The following is a 20,969-nucleotide window of genomic DNA, read 5'->3' as shown; positions in this document are numbered from 1 at the left end:
TCTTTGTCTTGTGGTGTAAGAGCTACAGTAGTGGAAAGGCCAGGTTGAAGTTTCTAAAGCTGCAGCTGACAGTCAAGATAATAAATAAAAATCAGTATTCCATCCCCTGCCCCAGGATGGGGTATGGCAGAGATTGGTGCTACCTTAAGGATCTCAAGCATGAAGGGATCTCAAGCATGAAAAGGGATCTCCCCATTTCACACATACACCAGTATAGACCCTGCAGAAATGAGTAGAACTTGAAAGATGACTGGAAATGACCGAAAGTTTAAGCAAGTAGTAGCCAATCTCAGCTTCTATGCCGGTCATGGTATCTTTACTAGAGCATATTAATTTGGCTTGTAGGTACATGATATATGGCCACTGATTTGGCAAATATGTTCTTTGCTATTCCAAACAAGAGAGAGGATCAGAACGAGTTCACATTTATGTGGAATGTATAACAATATTCATTTAAAGTTTTGTCCAGGGATATGTTACTTCTTCTCCCTTCTGTTATAATATAGTTCAAAGAGATCTGGCCGCTCTGAACAGCCACAAAAACATCACATTTATCCATTACATCGATGACCGCATCATGCTGATTGAGCAGGACAGCAGCAGATGGCTAGTGCTCTGGAGGCCTTGGTAAGACACATGTGCTCCACATTGTAGGAGATAAAACCTATAAAGATTTAATGAAGTTTTTTTAAGGATCCAGTGGTTAGGAGCATGCAGGAAAATCCCTGCCAAAGTAAAAGACAAATTGTGGCATCTTATAATGCCTACTACAAAGAAGAAAAGCACAGTACCAGGAGGAACTGTTTGGGTTTTAGAGCAAACCATTCCATACCTAAGAACACCGATCCACTCATATACCTGGAGACATGGAAATCTACCGCCTTTGAATAAGTCACAGAGCAGGAAAGAGCTCTTTTCAACAGATCCAGGAAGTAAAAGCAGCGCTGCTGCTCAAACCATATGATCCAGCAGACCCTATGGAGTGGGAAGAATAAGGGGTGAGAAAATATGCATTGTAGAGTTTATGCCAAGTCCCAGTGGGCTGTTGTTACAAAATGGGGACAAGATGAAATATGAATGGAGCTTACATAATTCATTTGGACGACTCCTGGTACTCCTTTGCCTTGCTGCATTTTAACTGTGAATGGACAAGTGCAGCAACCCCAAACCGAGGTGTGTATGGTTGCCAACGGCTCAGATTTCGCAGTAATGAGGGTTTTACTGACAACACCAAGTAAGCCACCAGGACTAGTAGAGGTGGTATCTGAGGGTGAGAGGAATTTAGGATGGATAGTGAAGGAAGGAGACAGCACACATAAAGCAGCTCCAGAATTTTTAACCCATACCACTGCAAAAAACATACCCACTACCTAGAGAACACTATATGTTTACAATTATTTTGCTTTTAAGTCTAGGTTATATAGTCAATACATTGTGTTCAAAAGTTTCTTGGGTTAGTTCTCCCTCCACTCCCAGCCCCTAAAATGGCTGTATTATTTAGCAAAAGTAGAGTAAAGCAAATGACTTTCGTATATTGATTTTGTATCCAGCAACCTTGCTAAACCTTTAATTATTTTCATGCAATTATTGCTTAGTATTTTCATTGTATTATTTTTAAAAATATTACCAATTGTACACTACTGTTTTGCCTTGTTTGTTGTGGATTTACCCACATGATCACCAATTCTTTCTCACTATTTCTTTTTGCGATTTAGACCTTCTTTTGAATATCAATTTTTTTTCTTGATGTACATCCTTTACTAAACTCTCTAAGTTTTTATCTGAAAATGCCTTTATTTCACCATCGCACACAAAAGATCATATTTCCTGGGTATTAATTCAGAACTGACAGACTTTTGCCAGCCCTGTGAGGATATCATTGCATTATCTTCTTTTTATTATTTATTTATTTACTTTTGGCGGCATTGTGTCTTCGTTGCTGCACACGGGCATTCTCTAGTTGCAGCGAGTGGGGGCTATTCTTTGTTGCAGTGCACGGGCTTCTCATTGTGGTGGCTTCTCTTGTTGCGGAGCTCAGGCTCTAGGTGCGTGGGCTTCAGTAGTTGTGGTGCACAGGCTTAGTTGCTCCGCAGCATGTGGGATCTTCCCAGACCAGGGATCGAACTGTGTCCCCTGCATTAGCAGGTGGATTCTTAACTACTGTACCACCAGGGAAGTCCCTCATTGCACTATCTTCTGATTTTCATTGCTGCTATTGAGAAGTCTGCTGGCAGTTTGTCTTTCCTCTGTGGGGGATCTATATTTTCTCTCTGGCTACTTTTTTAAAATTAAAAATTGTATTGATAGAATTTTAGATTTACATACAGTTGTAAATAATAATACAAAGATATACCTTGTATACTTTGCCAAGTTTTCCAGTGGTAACATTTTGCAAAAACAATAGTATGATATCACAACCAGGATATTAATATCCACTGATCTTATTCAGATTTCCCCAGTTTTACTCACATTCATTTTTGTGTATATGTCTGTGTGAATGTATATTAAGTTCTATGCAATTTTATCACCCATACAGGTTTGTGTATCCACCACCACGGTCAAGACAATAAACAGTTCCAACACCACAAGAATCCTTCATCTTGCCCCTTTATAACACACCCATCTCCCTCCTACCCACTTCTCCTGTCTCTAATCTTTGGAAAACACCAATCTGTTCCTCATTTTCATAATGCTGTCATTTCAAGAATGTTATATAAATGTACTCATACAGTATGTAACTTTGGGGGATTGGCTTTTGTCACTCAGCATAATTCCCTGGAAATTCATCCAAGTTGTTGTGGGTACCAATAATTTGTTCCTGTTTATTGCTGAGTAGTATTCCATGGTATGTACATACAGCACTTTCACCATTCTCCCATTGAAAGACATCTAACCAATACCATATTTTGCCCAAAAGTTGCCATGAACATCCAGGAACTGGTTTTTGTGTGAACATAAATTTTCTTTTTTTGTGTGATAAGTGCCTCTGGCTACTTTTCAGATCTATTAATCTCTGGTAGCCTGGTTGAGTAATAGAATAGAGTTTTGATGTAACTCAATGTAGCACAGAGAAACAAGGAGATGATAAATATGAAAGAAATTAAAAGAGATAGAAGATGGTATGAAAGTCCAATATACATCTTATTGGAATTTCAGAAAGAGCAAATTGAAAGAGCTGAGGAGAGATAATACTTAAAGAGACGATAGCTGCAAATTCTCCAAAACTGGTGAAAATATCTGAATCCATAGATATAGGAAACACAATGTATACCAAGCAGAATAACTAAAATGAACCTAGAGTGAAATTCAAAAAAAAAATGCACCCCAATGTTCATTGCAGCACTATTTACAGTAGCCAGGTCATGGAAGCAACCTAAATGCCCACTGACAGATGAATAGATAAAGAAGATGTGGCACATATATACAATGGAATATTACTCAGCCATAAAAAGAAATGAAATTGAGTTATTTGTAGTGAGGTGGATGGACCTAGAGACTGTCACACAGAGTGAAGTCAGAAAGAAAAACAAATACCGTATGCTAACACATATATATGGAATCTAAAAAAAAAATGGTTCTGAAGAACCTAGGGGCAGGACAGGAATAAAGACGCAGATGTAGAGAATGGACTTGAGGACATGGGGAGGGGGAAGGGTAAGCTGGCACGAAGTGAGAGAGTGGCATGGAAATATATACACTACCAAATGTAAAATAGATAGCTAGTGGGAAGCAGCTGCATAGCACAGGGAGATCAGCTTCGTCCTTTGTGTCCACCTAGAGGGGTGGGATAGGGAGGGTGGGAGGGAGATGCAAGAGGGAGGAGATATGGGGATATATGTATACATATAGCTGATTCACTTTGTTATACAGCAGCGACTAACACAGCATTGTAAAACAATTATACTCCAATAAAGATGTTAAAAAAACCCAACAAAGCAAAACAAAACACCAAAACTCTATTCCAGCATTACTCTGATACCATAATCATAGAAAGACATAAAAAAGCGAAGTGCAGACCATCTTCAGGACCCTAGACCCTTCAGGAACATCGACACAAAAAGGTCAAATAAAATTTTAGCAAACGGAGTCCAGCAATATATAAAAAGGATAATAAACCATCACTAAATTATTATTTCTCCCAAGAAGCAAAAGTTGGTTTAACATTTGAAAATCAATCACTTTAATTCCCCACATTAACAGACTAATGCAGAAAAAAAGCTTTGACAAAATCCATCATCCATTCCTGATAAAATCTCTCAGAAACTAAGAAGAGAAGAGAACTTCCTCAACTTAATGAAAGCAACTATGGAGGGCCTATAGTTAACATCATAATTAATCATGAAAAAATGAATTATTTCCTCTTAAGATAACAAAGCAAGTATGTCTGCTCTCACCACTTCTATTCAACATTGTATCAAAGATTCTAAGTCATGTAATAAGGCAAGGAAAAGGGAAAAAAAGGCATACAGGTTGGAGGAAGAGGTACAACTTTTTATTCACAGGCAACATGATGATCTGTGTAGAAAATCTTAAGGAATCTACAAAAAATTGTTATTACAGCTAATAAGTGAGTAACAAGGTTACAGAATATGAAGTCAATATACAAAAATCAATGGTATTCATAATTCGAAAAGATACATGAACCCCAATGCTCATTGCACCACTATTTACAATACCCAGGACATGGAAGCAACCTAAATGTCCATCAGCAGAGGAATGGATAAAGAAGATGTGATACATACATACAATAGAATATTATCAGCTATAAAAAAGAACAAAATGATGCCATTTGCAGCAACATGGATGGACCTAGAGATTATCACACTAAGTAAAGTCAGACAGAGAAAGACAAATATCATATGGTATTATGTGGAATATCATATGATATTATATGTGGAACCTTAAAAAATGGTGTAAATGAACCTATTTACAAAACAGAAACAGTCACAGATGTAGAAAACAAATTTATGGTTACCCGGGGGAAAGTGGGGGAAGGATAAATTGGGAGATTGGGATTGACATATACACACTACTACATATAAAATAGATAACTAATAAGGACCTACTGTATAGCACAGGGAACTCTACTTAATACTCTGTAATAACCTGTATGGGAAAAGAATCTAAAAAAGAGTGGATATATGTTTATGTATAACTGAATCACTTTACTGTACAGCAGAAACTGACAAAACATTATAAATCAACTATACTCCAATAAAAAATTTAAAAAAATATCAATGGTATTGGGTTTCCCTGGTGGCGCAGTGGTTAAGAATCCACCCGCCAATGCAGTGGACACGGGTTCGAGCCCTGGTCCGGGAAGATCCCACATGCCACACAGCAATTAATCCAGTGTGCCACAACTACTGAGCCTGCGCTCTACAGCCCTCGAGCCACAACCACTGAGCCCATGTGCCACAACTACTGAAGGCCATGCACCTACAGCCTGTGCTCCACAACAAGAGAAGCCACCGCAGTAAGTCCGTGCACTGCAATAAAGAGTAGCCCCTGCTCACTGCAACTAGAGAAAGCCCGCGCACAGCAAAGAAGACCCAACACAGCCAAAAATAAATAAATAAATAAAATAAACTTATTTTTTAAAAAATCAATGGTATTTCTATATACTAGCCTTGAAGATCCTAAAATTGAAATTAAAAACAATGCTACTTACAATAATATCAAATATATGATTTTGACATAATGAGCAGACAAAAGATGTGGAAGATCTGTGCACTTAGAAGTGTAAAACATTACTGAGAGAAATAAAAGAAAACCTAAGTAAATCGTGAGATATAAAGCATTACTGGATTAGAAGACTCAATATTCTTAAAATGTCATTTCTTTCCAACTTGATCTGTAGATTCAGCACAATCCCGATCGAAATCACAGCAGCTTTTTTTTTCAGAAAGTGATAAGCTGATTCTAAAATTTATATGAAAATGCAAAGGGGACCTAAATGTCCAAAACAACTCTGAAAAAGAACAAATTGGTATAGATATAGACATAGACATAGATATAGATAGTGGTGAAAAAATTTTTTTAAACTTCAGGGAGTCAGCATCAAGGATACACATTGCTTCTTCTTTAATTCATATTGGGCTTCATGGAGGAGACAGAATTTGAGCAGCAGTTAAAAAGACCAGTGAAGGAAACAAACTGAGGGCTGGTAGACCTGATAAATGACCTGAGGTCTATGTCCCTGAGTGGAGGATGGAGCAGTTCTAAGCATCCTGCTGGTCCAAGACTAGGTGGACACACAGGATAGTCTATGTTGGCAAAAAACAAGATGGGAACTACACTGGATTTCAAACCACAGAGGGCATGGCCAAGGAAAAATGCATTCATAAATCCAAGTTTTTCTGGTTTCTGTTACCTCTCTTGTTGTGCCTTCTCAATCTTCTGGGTCTCAAAATGACCCTTAAATATTGCTGTTCTTTACAGTTCTTTCCTAAAACTTCTATTCTTTATATCATACAAATTCTTCCTGAGTGATTTCACCCCCTCCAGTGTTTTAAACTATTCTGACAATTTCCACATTTTTATCTCTATACCAGACTGACCCTCCCAGTCTTCAGATTTATATACTCAGCTTCCTACTGGATATCTGTACCTAGATATCCTACAGATATCTCAAACTCAAAATGTTCAAAATTGAATTAATTAGAATGATGTCAGCAATAATGATGTGGTAAGGACCACAGAAAATACTCTCTTCCACAGAAGCAATGAGAACACTGGTGATAATGGTCAAAATCAACTTTTTTAGGCCTCTGGGAATTAACAAAATGCTTGCAGGAATCAGAGAGCATTTACTGAAGAAAAGCAGCTAAGTTGTGATAAGAACAGCAAGCTTAGTGGCATTGCTCTATGCCCATCCCCTTCTCTCCAGCTCTGCAGTAACCTTTAAAACTGACAACCCACAATCATGTAGAAAACCAAGAGCCTGGCAGCCACTGGGGGAGGCAAAATGAGGTTAGAGCGCCTTCACAGTGCTATACCCATATACTTATCATCTGACCTGTCTGATATTTCCCTGGAAGATCCCACTCACAAGACTTGTCTTTATTTGACCTGACTCAGAGTTCACCCAGTGTGAACAGCCTTGTCCCGGAGGGTGTTTACTGAAAATAATAAGTGCCAATTATTTAACATCATTGCTGCTAGATGCAATGGATAATAGTTGGGACACAATAGGCTAACCAAAAAGCTTAAAAGGAAAAGCAGGGAAATGAAAGATCCATAGGGGTTTTGACAAGCTCGGACAAATTCCTGGGAATCTAGAAGGCCACACACATGTGTTGGGCTATGTGCATGCTTAGGAAAAACCTGAGGAGGCCCAAAGCTCTCACCTCTGGCTGATTTTGAGGTTCTACATAATCAGGAAATGCAGCTAAGACAGAGTTTCAAATTATCTGGCTCAGTGTTGAAAGCCCCAAAGTGAACACAGAGCCCCTCAATAAATACTGGGAGACATTGATTCCAGGCATTTAAGGAAATCTCTGTCTAATCATTAGCTGATCAGTAAGCCAACCAAGTGAAAACTTCAGTGGTCACACATGACAAAGAATACAAACTTTACAGAATTACTTCAGAAAAGTCATTAACCAAACAAACAGCAACAATAACAAAGACAAACAGAAAAACAAAACAAAACATAAAACACCCTGGGCATAAGAGAGCATCTAATTTCAAGAGTTGCCACGTTATATTTTTCAAACAAAACAAAACAGTATAAGACATGCAAAGAAACAAGAAAGATAGGCTCATACACAGGGGGAGAAAGAAGTCAATAAGAACTGTTCCTGAGAAAGTCCAGATACTGGAATTACCAGACAAAAACTTCAAATGAGTTGTTTTAAATATGCTGAAATAAAGGAACTCAAGTCTACTGAAACTAAAGCAAAGTATGAAAATGATGTCTCATCAAATAGCAATTATCAACAAAGAGATAGAAATTATAAAATGAATGGAATAGAAATTATGGAGTTGAAAAGTACAATAACTGAAATGAAAAATTCACTAGAGGGACTTGACAACAGAATTAGCAGGCAGAAGAAAGAATTAATGAACTTGAAGATAGGTCAATTGAGATTATTTTTTAATCTGAGGAGCAGAAAGAAGAAAAGAAAAATGAACAGAGCCTCTGAAACCTCTTGGACACAGTGAAGCATACAATGGGTGACCCAGAACGAAAAGAGAGAAAGAATGGGAAAAAAAGTATATTTGAAGAAATAATGTCAGAAAGCTTCCCAAATTTCATTAAAAAAAAAGAAAACATGAATCTACACATCTGAGGAACTAAATGAATCCAAGTAGGATAAATGTAAAAAGATCCACACCTAGACACATCATAATCAAACTGTCAAAAGACAAAGCAAAAAGAGATCATCTGGGCTTCCCTGGTGGTGCAGTGGTTGAGAGTCCTCCTACCAGTGCAGGGGACATGGGGTTCGAGCCCTGGTTCAGGAAGATCCCACATGCTGCAGAGCAATTAAGCCGGTGCACCACAACTACTGAAGCCTGCACGCCTGGAGCCCGTGCTCTGCAACAAGAGAAGCCACCACAATGAGAAGCCCGTGCACCACAACGAAGAGTAGCCCCCGCTCAGCACAACTAGAGGAAACCCGTGCACAGCAATGAAGACCCAACACAACCAAAAATAAATAAATTTATTAAAAAAAAGATCATCTTGAAAGCAGCAAGAGAGAAGTGACTCATTAGATACAAGAGTTACTCAATAGATTAACAGCTAATTTCTCATCAGAAACAATGGAGGCCAGAATGCAGTAAGATGACACGTTAAAAGTGCTGAAGGAAGAAGACTGTCAACCTAAGAATTCTATATCCAGCAAAACTTTTCTTCAGAAATGAAGGAGAAATTAAGACATCCCCAGATAAACAAAAACTAAGAGGAGTTATTGCTGGCAGATCTGCCCCACAAGAAATACTGAAGTGATATTTTCGGGCTTAAATGAAAGGACACTAGATAGCAACTTGAATTCACATGAAAAAATAAACTGTTAAATTTAATTACATAGGTAAGTATGAGACAATATGAATGTATTTTTTCTTTATAATTCCTTGTTTTGATCACCTCCTCTTCACCCCATTGGTGAAGGATGGATTCTCCATTCTAGGGTTATGGGGATAGCTAGGACAGGTGAGATGGATAGCAGTTTATTAGCCACATATACTCACAGTCCAGGGGAGGAAGACACCACATGCCATGCAGGGCCACAAGGGGGTTGCACTTGGGAACAGGGTGAACAAACAGGGTCTGAAGGAGTCAGACTTTATAGTATCAAGAATATAGGGCTTCCTTGGTGGCGCAGTGGTTGAGAGTCCGCCTGCCGATGCAGGGGACACGGGTTCGTGCCCCGCTCCGGGAGGATCCCACATGCCGCGGAGCGGCTGGGCCCGTGAGCCATGGCCGCTGAGCCTGCGTGTCCGGAGCCTGTGCTCCGCAATGGGAGAGGCCACAACAGTGAGAGGCCCGCGTACTGCAAAAAAAAAAAAAAAAAAAAAAGAATATGAGGTGACCCTTGGTTTCCACAGAAGGATGTGATTGGCCTGTTTGAATAATTCCATGGGCTGACATGCTACTCAGGGTTAAGTAAGAACTTGCCTGATCCCCATGATAAGGAGAATTTTTTGGCTGGGGGACTTTATCATCCATACGAGCAGAGTGAGGAGAGGAACTTGGAGTTAGGCTATTTGAGGCCCTCCTGATTTTACCAGCTGTCAAGGCAGCACTTAATTTTAAGATTTACATTGCAGCTGACCTCTTGAAGGTCTTGATATCACTTTAAATCTTGGTTGTGATTGAGACTTTTAGGGAGTAGAAGTGCCTCCCTAGGAAGTGAAGGAGGAACTTGACCAGGAGAAAGAGGGCCACATGGTGAGGTGATCATCAAAAAATAGTAACTTTAGAGGTGACCCCTTTGTAGCCAATAAACGCATTGGACGGACCTGTATGGCATTGGTGCAGGGAGTACCTGTCCCCAGGGGGCATGAATTTAGACTAATCAATGCCTGTGGCAATAGTGACACCCAGTGGGGGGTCCATTTGCCACTCTGTAACTTAAATAAGAATTCTCTGAGGAGTTCAGTTTGCCTTTCAATTAAACCAACTTCCTGGGGCCTATTGGACAGGTGGAAGTTCTGCTGAATGCCTTCTTTAAGAGCCAGCATTGTGTATTTTGAAAAGTGAAATGAGTACCTTTGTCATGATCAGTTATATCTACAACTCCAAAGGAGATAAGAAGTATCCTGGTAAGAACTTGTATTGTGGCCTTAGTATATGTCAACACATGTGTGACCTTGATTTATATTTTGGGTATCTATGAGGCAAGAGATTCCCCGAGTTTTTACCCCAAAGGGGGCAACTCTTAGGCAATGGCCCGAGAGTTTGTAAAAATGTGCAGATGAGACTAATTTTTGGCTAGGGCATCCACTGTTAAAATGACTACCTGAAGTGTGGCCAATTGTGCTGACTCTTGTGTGCCATCCTTTTCAGAGACATTCTGGTTAAGGGATGAAAAACAGCAACATTCTACTGAACTCCATCAGGTATGACGGTGCGATGCCACCCATAAAGTGTATGAACTCCCATTATTAGTCACTCAGTTGATCCTAAGGGAGTCCCCAGGTAGCCAAGGGAGAGGCTTGACCTCCTCCAGCCTCATGACCTCTGGCAAAGGACTGAGGATAGAGGAGGCCACGCCTCCTGTAGCTGGGATCCATGAGAGGGCCCAGGTTCAGTTCCATCCTGTGTCAAGGAGGCCTCATTAGCTGTGATGTGCTTGTGGGGTGCTGCTTCCAAGACCCAAGGCATAATGAGCCGCTAGGTATGAAAGGTCACAGGCTCAGGGACTGTGAGAACCTCAGTTTTCAGGGGAATCTCAATATGTGGCCATCAATTGCTGCCCTGTTGGTATATAGTGCAGTCCTATGAAGGGCAATTTCTTACGTCAGAAGCCTAGGGACAACTAGGTCATTGTAGGTGGCCTAGAGATTCCAGGAGGTATGAAAGGAGGTTGCTGAAGCTACAATGAAGGAGTCTCTGAGGGCACTAACAGAAGTGCTTGTTGATTTCAATTTGACAGATTCTAGAGCTTTCTGTTGGAGAAGGCCCCATTCAAGATGGGTCAGTTTGCAAGTAGCAGCATCAGTGAGGTAAAATAAAATTTGTAAATGAAGAATATGGTGCCTTCAGAACCCCAAAGGGAGATCAGCTCGGTGCTTTGTGACCGCCTGGAGGGGTGGGATAGGGAGGGTGGGAGGGAGGGAGATGCAACAGGGAAGAGATATGGGAACATATGTATATGTGTAACTGATTCACTTTGTTATAAAGCAGAAACTAACACACCATTGTAAAGCAAGTATACCCCAATAAAGATGTTAAAAAAAAGAAATACTCAAAGATATTGGACTTGTATTAACATTGTGGGCACCTAAAGGGTCAATAGCTGTTTCCTGACAGTGTCAGAGATGGAGCAGCTCTCAGTTTACTAAAGAATTTTCAGGATTGTAACAGAGGTAGTGGGGCCTTGCACTGTGTGTGGAGCAATAGTCTATCCCCTTTTATGAGCTCCTTTGTGAGTATTTGTATGACCTTAGTAAATGTGTTAAATGAATCTCCTTGGAGGAGGACGTCATCAAGGTAATGTCATACCTGTATTCCTAGAGAAAGGTGGTTGCAGTTAGGATCTTTCGTGTGATGGCAAGGCCGCTGAGGTACCCTATGAGTAGCCTAGTAAAGGTGTATGTATCCTTTCGGAGGTGAAGCCAAACAACAGTTGAAAAGGTATTGAAGTAGATACTGAACAGAATATATTATCCAAATCTATAATAGCAAAATAGTTGCCGAGTGGATGGAGTCAGTAATTCCAATAATATTGGGTATTGGATATGGGGGCCATAGTGGATGGGGCTGCTGAATTGAGGTTGCACTTACGTACTGTGAGGCACCATTCATTCTTTCCAGGTTGAAGAACAGGCCAAATTGGGATGTCAGATGAAGGAGCAGTGGAGATAATCACCCCTTCACTAGTTCAGTCTTACATATAGTAAGTTCTAATCCTTGAAGGCCCTATTTTAGGTTACATTAGGTCATATTAACTATTTTAACTGGGGAATCCATGGCACCTCACTTAGTCAAAGAAATTTGTAAGTGCCAAAACATTATTTAATTTTAATTTATTACTCATGGGTCAGAGTGTCCATGCCCACTACAGGATATTTTAGGATAATGGGTGCAATGACCATGGAGAATTTAGGCAAAATAGTAATTCTGATGGTTAAGGTGAGGCATACCTATTTGTCCTATATTTTACAGTCAGTAATTCCCTTAAGATTATAGAGGGTACCTTGTTTAAATTTAACGGGTCCCCAGGTATAACTGTGATTTGAGCCCCAGTATTAGTCCATGAACGTTTGCCAATTGGTGCATTTCAACTGCAAGTGTTGAAGTGAATTCAGAACCTATGTTGTAAAGGTGTAAAAGTGCCCTTTTGTCTTTTTTGCTGTATAAATTATTTTAGTAAATTTTGTATTTCCAGTTGTGTTAAATTGTGGACCTTTGTTTCAATTTAATTTTTTTCCTGCAACCCTGAGAATTGAGCTCTTTGTTGCAATGGAGGCGTAAGCAGCAGAGTGGTGTAACAGAAGATCATTGGGTCCACAATTCTGCTACAGCCCCACTCTTTCCCCTACAGGGACTTCCCTTTCCCCCTCTCTTTTCTTTTTCTAAAAATTCCCTCATAACAATTTAGATTTCTAGCCATGTAAAGCTGCTGCTTTCAGTTTCTGTCTCTACCCAATCACCTGTGATGTGGACCTTCTTGGTGGTTACAGGGAAAGGTTCAGGGCCCTGGGGCCCACTTCATAGGCAGCTGCCTTCTCCTCCAGGGAATTCCAGTCAGTCTTCCCTGAGCTGAGTCCACATCCAGTAAGATCATTTTGTCTATGGCCTGGATGGGATTCATCAAGCCCCGTGATTGCAAGATTAGGACTTTTGGCGTGCTTGTAAGCAGCAATGTTAGGTAAAGCCCAGGCACATTGGCTAGGGGTGATGGATTGGGACAGCAATTAAGTATGAAATACTCCTTTCCATTTTCTTTTTATCATCGGTGCCTGGACCATGGGCCACCATGGATATGCACCTCAATACCTTTGGGGGTCAGGAGAGCATACACAACAGTAGCAAGGGAAGCAGCAGTATAGAGAGAAGTGAAAATGCTACCCTTGCCTGAATAACAATGACGATTAGGCAACTAATAGTCAACTTAATTCTCCCCAGGGTGATGGTCTCCTTCCTTTCCACGAACCTCACAAAGAAGTGTCCCTGGGCCCATCCTGGCAGTGCACAATCATGAACAAGGTATGTTATGGCTGCCCAAGCAGCTAGTGACAGCAACCAGGCTAGATACCGTGACCACAGAGCTATAGCCTCACTGCTGGTGACTGTGACTCAAGTGCCAACTGGTCAAGATGCTGTGTGTGCTGCCTTCACAGGCAGGAGTCTCAGAGACCACCTGCCAAACACGGGCCCAAACCAACAGCATACCATGTTGGGATATAGTCAATTAGCAACCATTCTTATCTTGAGGATTAGAGCATTCAGAGTAGGAATAGATGATAATACCCAGCAAAGACAACACATTGCCTTGCAAGCCAAAGCACAAGTCCACTGGCAATTGTCAGTTCTGTCCCAGACAGTATTTGCCATATCACGGAACCAGTTAATTAGCCGTGAACAGTTAATTAAAGCTGACCCAGTGTCCTTGGTCATGGTTGGTCCATCCTGTTCATGACGCCAGTTGTGTTGATCACCGCCTCTTCGCCACATTGTTGAGGGAGGGATACTGCCCTAGGGTTATGGGGATGACCAAACACACAACACCCAACACTGGACAGTTGAAATAGACAGCAGTTTATTCGTCACACATATTTACAGCCTGAAGGAGGAGGACACTGCATGTCACACAGAGCCACAAGCGGTTTGCGCTTGGGAACAGAGTGAACAACCAGGGGTGTGGGAGGCAGGCTTTGTAGTTTCAAGAGGATGGGATATTCCCTGGCGGTCCAGTGGTTAAGACTTGGTGCTTTCACTGCGGAGGGCACAGGTTCAATCCCTGGTCAGGGAACTAAGATCCTGAGTGGCACGGCCAAAAAAAAAGAGGATGGAGTAACCCCTGGTTCCTGTGGGAGGATGTGACTGGTTTGTTTAAATAATTCTCTGGGCTGGCAGGGAACTGGAGCCCACTACTCAGGGATAAGCAGAAACTATGCCTGGTCTCCATAATGAAGATGGTTGTTTGGCTAGAGGACCTTATCTGTGGAAGGAGAATGAGAAGGGGAATTTGCAGTTAGGTCATTTGAGGCATTCTCAATTTTACCATATGTCAAGGCAATGCATAATATTAATTTTAGGCCATATACCACATTCCTTTTCCTCCCTTTCTGATTTAATATTTATTTATTTATTTGGCTTCGTCAGGTCTTAGTCGAGGCACGCGGGGTCTTTACTTGTGGCATGTGGGATCTAATTCCCTGACCAGGGATTGAACCCGGACACCCTGCATTTGGAGCACGGAGTCTTAGCCACTGGACCACCAGGGAAGTACCCCCCTCCCCGTCCCCCACCTTTCTGATTTAAAAGACAACTGTGTAAAGTAATCAGGACTAATCTGTGTTGATGACATACAATGTATAAAGATGTAATTTGTAAGACAATAACAGCATAAAGGAGTGGGGAGAGAATGGAGCATTCTTGGAGCAAAGTTCTTAAATAATATTGAAATTAATTTGGTATTAATTTAAGTTGGTTTTTATAAACTAATATACTAATTGCAATCCCCAAAAGCCACTAAGAAAATAACTGAAAATATAAGAGAAACAAGGGGGACTTTCCTGGTGGCAGTGGTTAAGAATCCGCCTGCCAATGCAGGGGACACAGGTTCGAGCGTTGGTCTGGGAAGATCCCACATGCCATGGAGCAACTAAGCCAGCACGCCACAACTACTGAGCCTGTGCTCTAGAGCCCGCGAGCCACAACTACTGAAGCCCACGTGCCACAACTACTGAAGCCCACGCGCCTGGAGCCTGTGCTCTGCAACAAGAGAAGCCACCACAATGAGAAGCCTGCGCACCGCAACGAAGAGTAGCCCCTGCTCTCTGCAACTAGAGAAAGCCCGCGTGCAGCAACGAAGACCCAATGCAGCCAAAAATAAATAAATAAACAATAAATTAATTTTTTAAAAAAGGTAATCAAAATGGTAGGCTAGAAAATAATCCACTTAACCCAAAAGAAAGCAGTAATGGAGGAACTGATGAACAAAAAAGATGTGAAGTATAGAAAACAAATAGCAAAATAGCAGACATAAATCCTACCTTTTTGCTAATTACATTAAATTCAAATAGATTAAACACTACAATCAAAAGGCAGAGGAGATGGGAAGAATGGATAAAAAAGCATGATCCAATTATATGCTGTCTACCAGAGACATGCTTTGAATTCAAAGACACAATTAAATTGAAATTAAAAGGATGAAAAAAGACATCATGAAAACAGTAACCAAAAGAGAGTTGATATACTAATATCAAAATAAACTTTAAGACAAAAATTATTACTAGAGACAAGGGAGAGCATTTTATAATGATAATAGGGTCACTAATTCAGGAAGATATAACAATTGTAAATATATACATACCAAAAAACACCCCCTCCCCCAGATACATGAAGGAAAACCTGACAGAATTACAGGGAGAAATAGACAATTCAGCAGTTATAGTTGGGGACATTACTACTGACCTTAGAGAAATTTCTTTAAAGGCATACTATGAACAATTGTATGCCAAGAAATTAGATAACATAGATGAAATGGACAAATTTCTAGAAAGACACAAGTTATCAAAATGATTCAAGGAGAAATAGAAAGTCTGAATGGACCAATACAGGTAAAATGATCGAATCAGCCATCAAAAATTCCCACATATACACACATACACAAAAAGCCCGGACCAGATAGCTTCACTGCCAAATTCTACCACGGAAGAATTAACACCAATCCTTCTGCTCAAGCCAAAAACCTAGAAATCTTCCTTGACTCTTCCCTTTTCAGCACCCCTCCCCCATGTATCCCAAGTGCTTAACACAGCACTTAGCACAGAATAGGCTTGTATTCATTTATTCAATGAATATTGTGTTCTTACCATATTCCAGGTACTGTTCTAGGCATTAGACCTACAACAGTGAACTAAACAAGCCCCTGACCTCATGGGACTTACATCTTAGAAAATGAATGAGTGAATGAGTAAATCTTTTAATACTTAAATCAGGCACCACTTCTCCCCTCCCTTCTCAGTCCTCTGTCAGAATCCGGGATAAATCTCCTTTACCATTGCATTTAGTTTTTTGTGTTGAAATTATTATTTTGATTTGTTTATTTTCTTTACAGATCTCTCTCTCCCCCACTTAGCTGTGAACTCCTTGAGGGAATTCCCTGACTGTCCAGTGGTTAGGACTCCATGTTTTCACTGCCAAGGGCCCGGGTTCAGGGTTCAATCCCTGGCGGGGGAACTGAGATCCCACAAGCTGCACCATGTGGCCAAAAAACCCCAAAAACCAAACAAAAAAAACCCTGTGAACTCCTTGAGAGTTCCTCCTTGAGGATTTTATCTATTTATTGAATCTTGTTTATTTCTAGGGTCTGGTACATAGCAAGTGCTCAATAATGGTTTGTCCTATACTATTCAAGGTGTTTTCTAACTTTAAAGACAGTCTCTACTCTCTCTGGTTCAATTCCGCCTCTAGCCCCTCCCACACGGCTGCACAACTTGCTGTGGCCAGGAACACTGGTCAGTTCTTTGTTTTTCCTGGCTTTCAGGTTCATTTCATACATAGGACCCTGGGGCGGTGCCTCAGACCAAGCCTGGGAGTCCTGAAGTACTCCCAACTGCCCAGGAAAAGAGCCTGCTCAGCCCTCTGCATTTAGAAAGGGTTCTTACAGCCCAATCCACTTTGATCCTTTTAGTCCTGAAAGGCTACCCTTTCCACTGTAAACTGGGGCCTCAATAATTCCAAACACTTCTCTCATCCTGGGTCAGGTCCCTGTGGTGATTCTGGGGTACACCCTGGAGGAGTTAAGTGGAAGTTTTTCAAACTGGGGAAACAAAGAGCAACAAGAAAGTGTGACTAGCTCATTCAACCTGGCTCTACTACTGGGAAAACATCTCAAACCACAGATCCTGGTGAAGAAGGCCCAGCACAGTCAGCTTGGGTGTAAGGCACACCATGGCATTTGAGTGGCAGGACATGGCAGTCACCTAGGTATCTGCTGCATTTCCTACCTGTTAAGGAGTATAATACTGACTACAGAATTTCTGTGAGTCAGTATAACAACCTCTGTGCTTCTGATGGGAAAATAGGCCAAGAAGGGTTAATTAGACCAAGGGACTCCAGTCATTTTGTGAGGAGAGACCATTTTTCATTTCACTTAAGCCTTGAGAACACTTGTGTGGGGAGGGAAGGGACGTATGCTTGTGTGTCTGCGTGAGTGTGCTGGAGGAAGCTGGAGGGGGGAAGCACTAAGAATGATGGACCTGAGGGGACTCAGGGAATGGATAATAATGATAGGAGGGGGTTAACGTAGCTGACAGGGAAGACCCTGGGGGCAGGAAGGTGGCGGACAGTAAAGGTCCTTGGAGTGGGGAGGAGCTGACAATTCCGACAGTGATGACCCTACACAGAGCCATAGAAGGGCTGCTGCTGTTTGCAGCATTTCCTTACTAGTTGATCCAGTGTCCTAGTTGGGCCCCCCTGGGCTGGACTTACAATGTACGTGCCCCACTACAATGCCAACACATCAAACAAGCCACCATTAGAACAGGATCATTTTCCTCCAGGCAGCTGCTTGCTGCAATCATTCTGCTGATTAAATTTCATTCTGGAAAGTACTGCACAGACATTAATCAGGTGTCACAGCCACTCCATCCTATAGAGCCAAAGCCTCTCTGACCTTTAAAAATATACCAAACAGTTGCTAGAACACATCTCCCCGGGGAGAGTAGGTCCTCAGGCCACCCCACAGAAATCTCTGCTGTCCTTGCCCCCTTCCAACCGATCTTCCTCTCCCCCGGAGACAGAAGACCTTTCTGACATTTTTGCCTGGGGGACTCTGGTCAGCCTTCCATCTTGGCGGTGCCAGCAGCCCCCTACACACGTGGCTTTGAAGGTCTGGAAGGGTTTCCCCATCTCAAAACAGCTTCCCCACTGGCCTGCTCCACTGCCTGACATTTTCACTGTAATAAGCACTCCTCCCAGTTAAAACACTGTAGTCTCCAGAAATCCCCTGTTTAAACAAAATAAAATCAAACTGGTTTATCTGGAAGAGAGAATCCATAAATAATAACGGCACCTTACAATCACAGAACACTATTCCTTGCTTTCAGTGGACCTTCCCCTATGCTACCTCATTTCCTCTCTACATCAACCCAGGGTTGATGGGGATAGAAGATATTATTACTATCCCCATCTTGCAGATGTCAAAATGGAGGCTCAGAGAGATTAACTGATTTGATCAAAGTCCAAGGGGTAGAAAATGGTCTCTTGATGCCAAACCTTAAGCGCTGTCTGTCATGCTAACACAAATGAATACTGGCAACTGAGAGTTCTAAAAAGAGATGTGTTTTGATGGCGGTGCAGGCAATGGCTGAGGTCACCTCCAAGTAGGGTGACCCTTTCCAGAGAAAGGGCCTGCAAACAGCCAGAAGGTTAGTGGAGACAGTGAGCACCTGGGTGTAGGGGAGGGAGGTGGGGAGGCGAGAGGGGTGGAAAGCAGCCTGGTCTCTTTCATTTCAGATGTTACAATTAGTGCTCCCCTATTTCTTTCCCCCAAGCCAGTAGGTGGCAAATGAAGTACCTTATCTCTAGTTGGATCTTCCTGCCAGAAGTGGTGGAGAGATGCTGGGTGGAAGTGGAGGAGGGAAGATCACGTATTTGTGTCTCCCTGGGTTGGTTGGGCTGCCCCTGCTGATGTGTACCAGCAGTCTCTGGCCGCCCCACCCTCTACAGGCAGTACCCATTCAAGTCCAGGGCATTAATATGAAGATAGAGCATTATAACACTGTGTCAGTAATGTAAGACAGTGCCCTGTCCTTAAAGCATAATGTCGTTTAAAATGCAGTGTGTAGTAGGCTGCGACTTAATTGGAAAGGATGCCTTGGACCATTCGGGATGCTACAGAACATTTGGCATGGCCATTAAAAACTGTTCTCCAGAGCCCAGGAAACTAATTGCAAATGCTTAGGTAATGCACAGCTGATGGAAAGAAGATTTCCCCTTAAGATGATTCCATGGTATATGTACAGGGATGTTTATTGCACTATTGCTTGTAGCTATGAAAAACTGAAACTAAATTAAATGTCCAACCATGGGGATTTGGCTAAATAAGTCTGAAACATTCCCACGACAGAATGTTATGCAGTTGCTAAAAAAATGAGGTAAACCTATATATATTGATATGGAAACATGCCCATGAAATAATATTGGGTTTTTTAAAAAGTAAGCTGAAAAATAATATTTATAGTTTGGTTCCATTTTTCTTCACTACCTATGTGTGTAGGTCCCTGTGTGTGTATGCATATACTTGTTATATATGCATAGAAAAAGTGGAAAAGTCTAGGAAAATACACACCAGACTTTTAATAGAGTTTACCTCTGAAGAGTGAGATTGGGGAGGGAAAGAATTTCACTTTTTAATTTATACACTTCTGTATTGTTCGAAATTTAGGTGCATATCTCACGCTGGCTGTTTGTTAAAGGAAGACAGACTTTATTGAGCAACTGCTTCCTCGTTATAGCAGGATCTGGGTTCCTAGCAGAGCTGAGAGGAAGGCATGGAGTTAGGGGCATTTCACCTTCAACAGAACTTCCTACAGGACCATCTGAGCTGCAGTGCTGTATTTCTTTTAAACAGCAAAACACTAAAATACAACCTTACTAATGGTACCCTAATAAACAAAGCTGCTCATTTGATCCCTCTCTATATTCTATCTTTCCCTCAAGTTACAGCCACCTCACCCTACCCCAGGCAGAGTTCCTTTTATCTTCCCAGGCAGGTCAGTTTCCCAGAAAGCTGTTCCTTTCAGGCAATCCACAGAGTAGACAGCCCCCTACCGGTGTAATTTCAGGGGCATAGAAAGAGCTGGACCAGAAGAAGTACTTGCCACCTGCCAGCATCAACAAACTTTAATCACACAATGAAAGAGAAGTACAGATTCCCTTTAGAGAGGTGACACCTTGCCTGAAACTTGTACTCAGGCAAGGAAGACTGAAAGCAGAGCCGTGCGTTTGTGTGTGTGTGTGTGTGTGTGTGTGAGAGAGAGAGAGAGAGAGAGAGAGAGAGAGAGAGAGAAGAACCAGAGTAAGTGAGCCCTGAGTGGCCCCAAGCACACACCTCAGGGAAGACAGAGTACAATTATGAAACATTCACCTGTTTGTTTAATTTGTTTATAAAATAGAATTTGGAGGGTTTGGGGGGCTAATGTGAATAATAATACATTCTCACTGGATATATTTGAAAGGTACAGAAAAGTATAAAGAAGAAGGTAGTCGCCTATATTTCCACCTCCCAGAGGTAACTACAGTGAATGTTTATGACTTTCCTTCTAGGCATTTTTCTGTGCATGTGTATGCAATTTTAAACAAAATTAGGATCACACTATACATGCAGTTCTTAACCTACATATTTGCTCATTATTATGGATATTTCTATGTCCTTAATATTTGAAAACCCAACTTTAATAGCTATATAATATGTGCATCATATGGCTGTGGTATCATCTGGTTAATCATTCCCCTAAATTTGGGCATTTCAGGGTTTTTTCCCCCAATTTTTCTCTTTATTATAAATAACATTGCCATGGTCATCCTTGCACATAAATCTTAGTCCAGATTTCTCTTTCCT

This window comes from Leucopleurus acutus (assembly GCF_964270905.1).
Source record: "Leucopleurus acutus genome assembly, chromosome: X".
Classification (NCBI taxonomy): domain Eukaryota; kingdom Metazoa; phylum Chordata; class Mammalia; order Artiodactyla; family Delphinidae; genus Leucopleurus; species Leucopleurus acutus.
Note: the sequence above shows the minus strand (reverse complement) of the source record.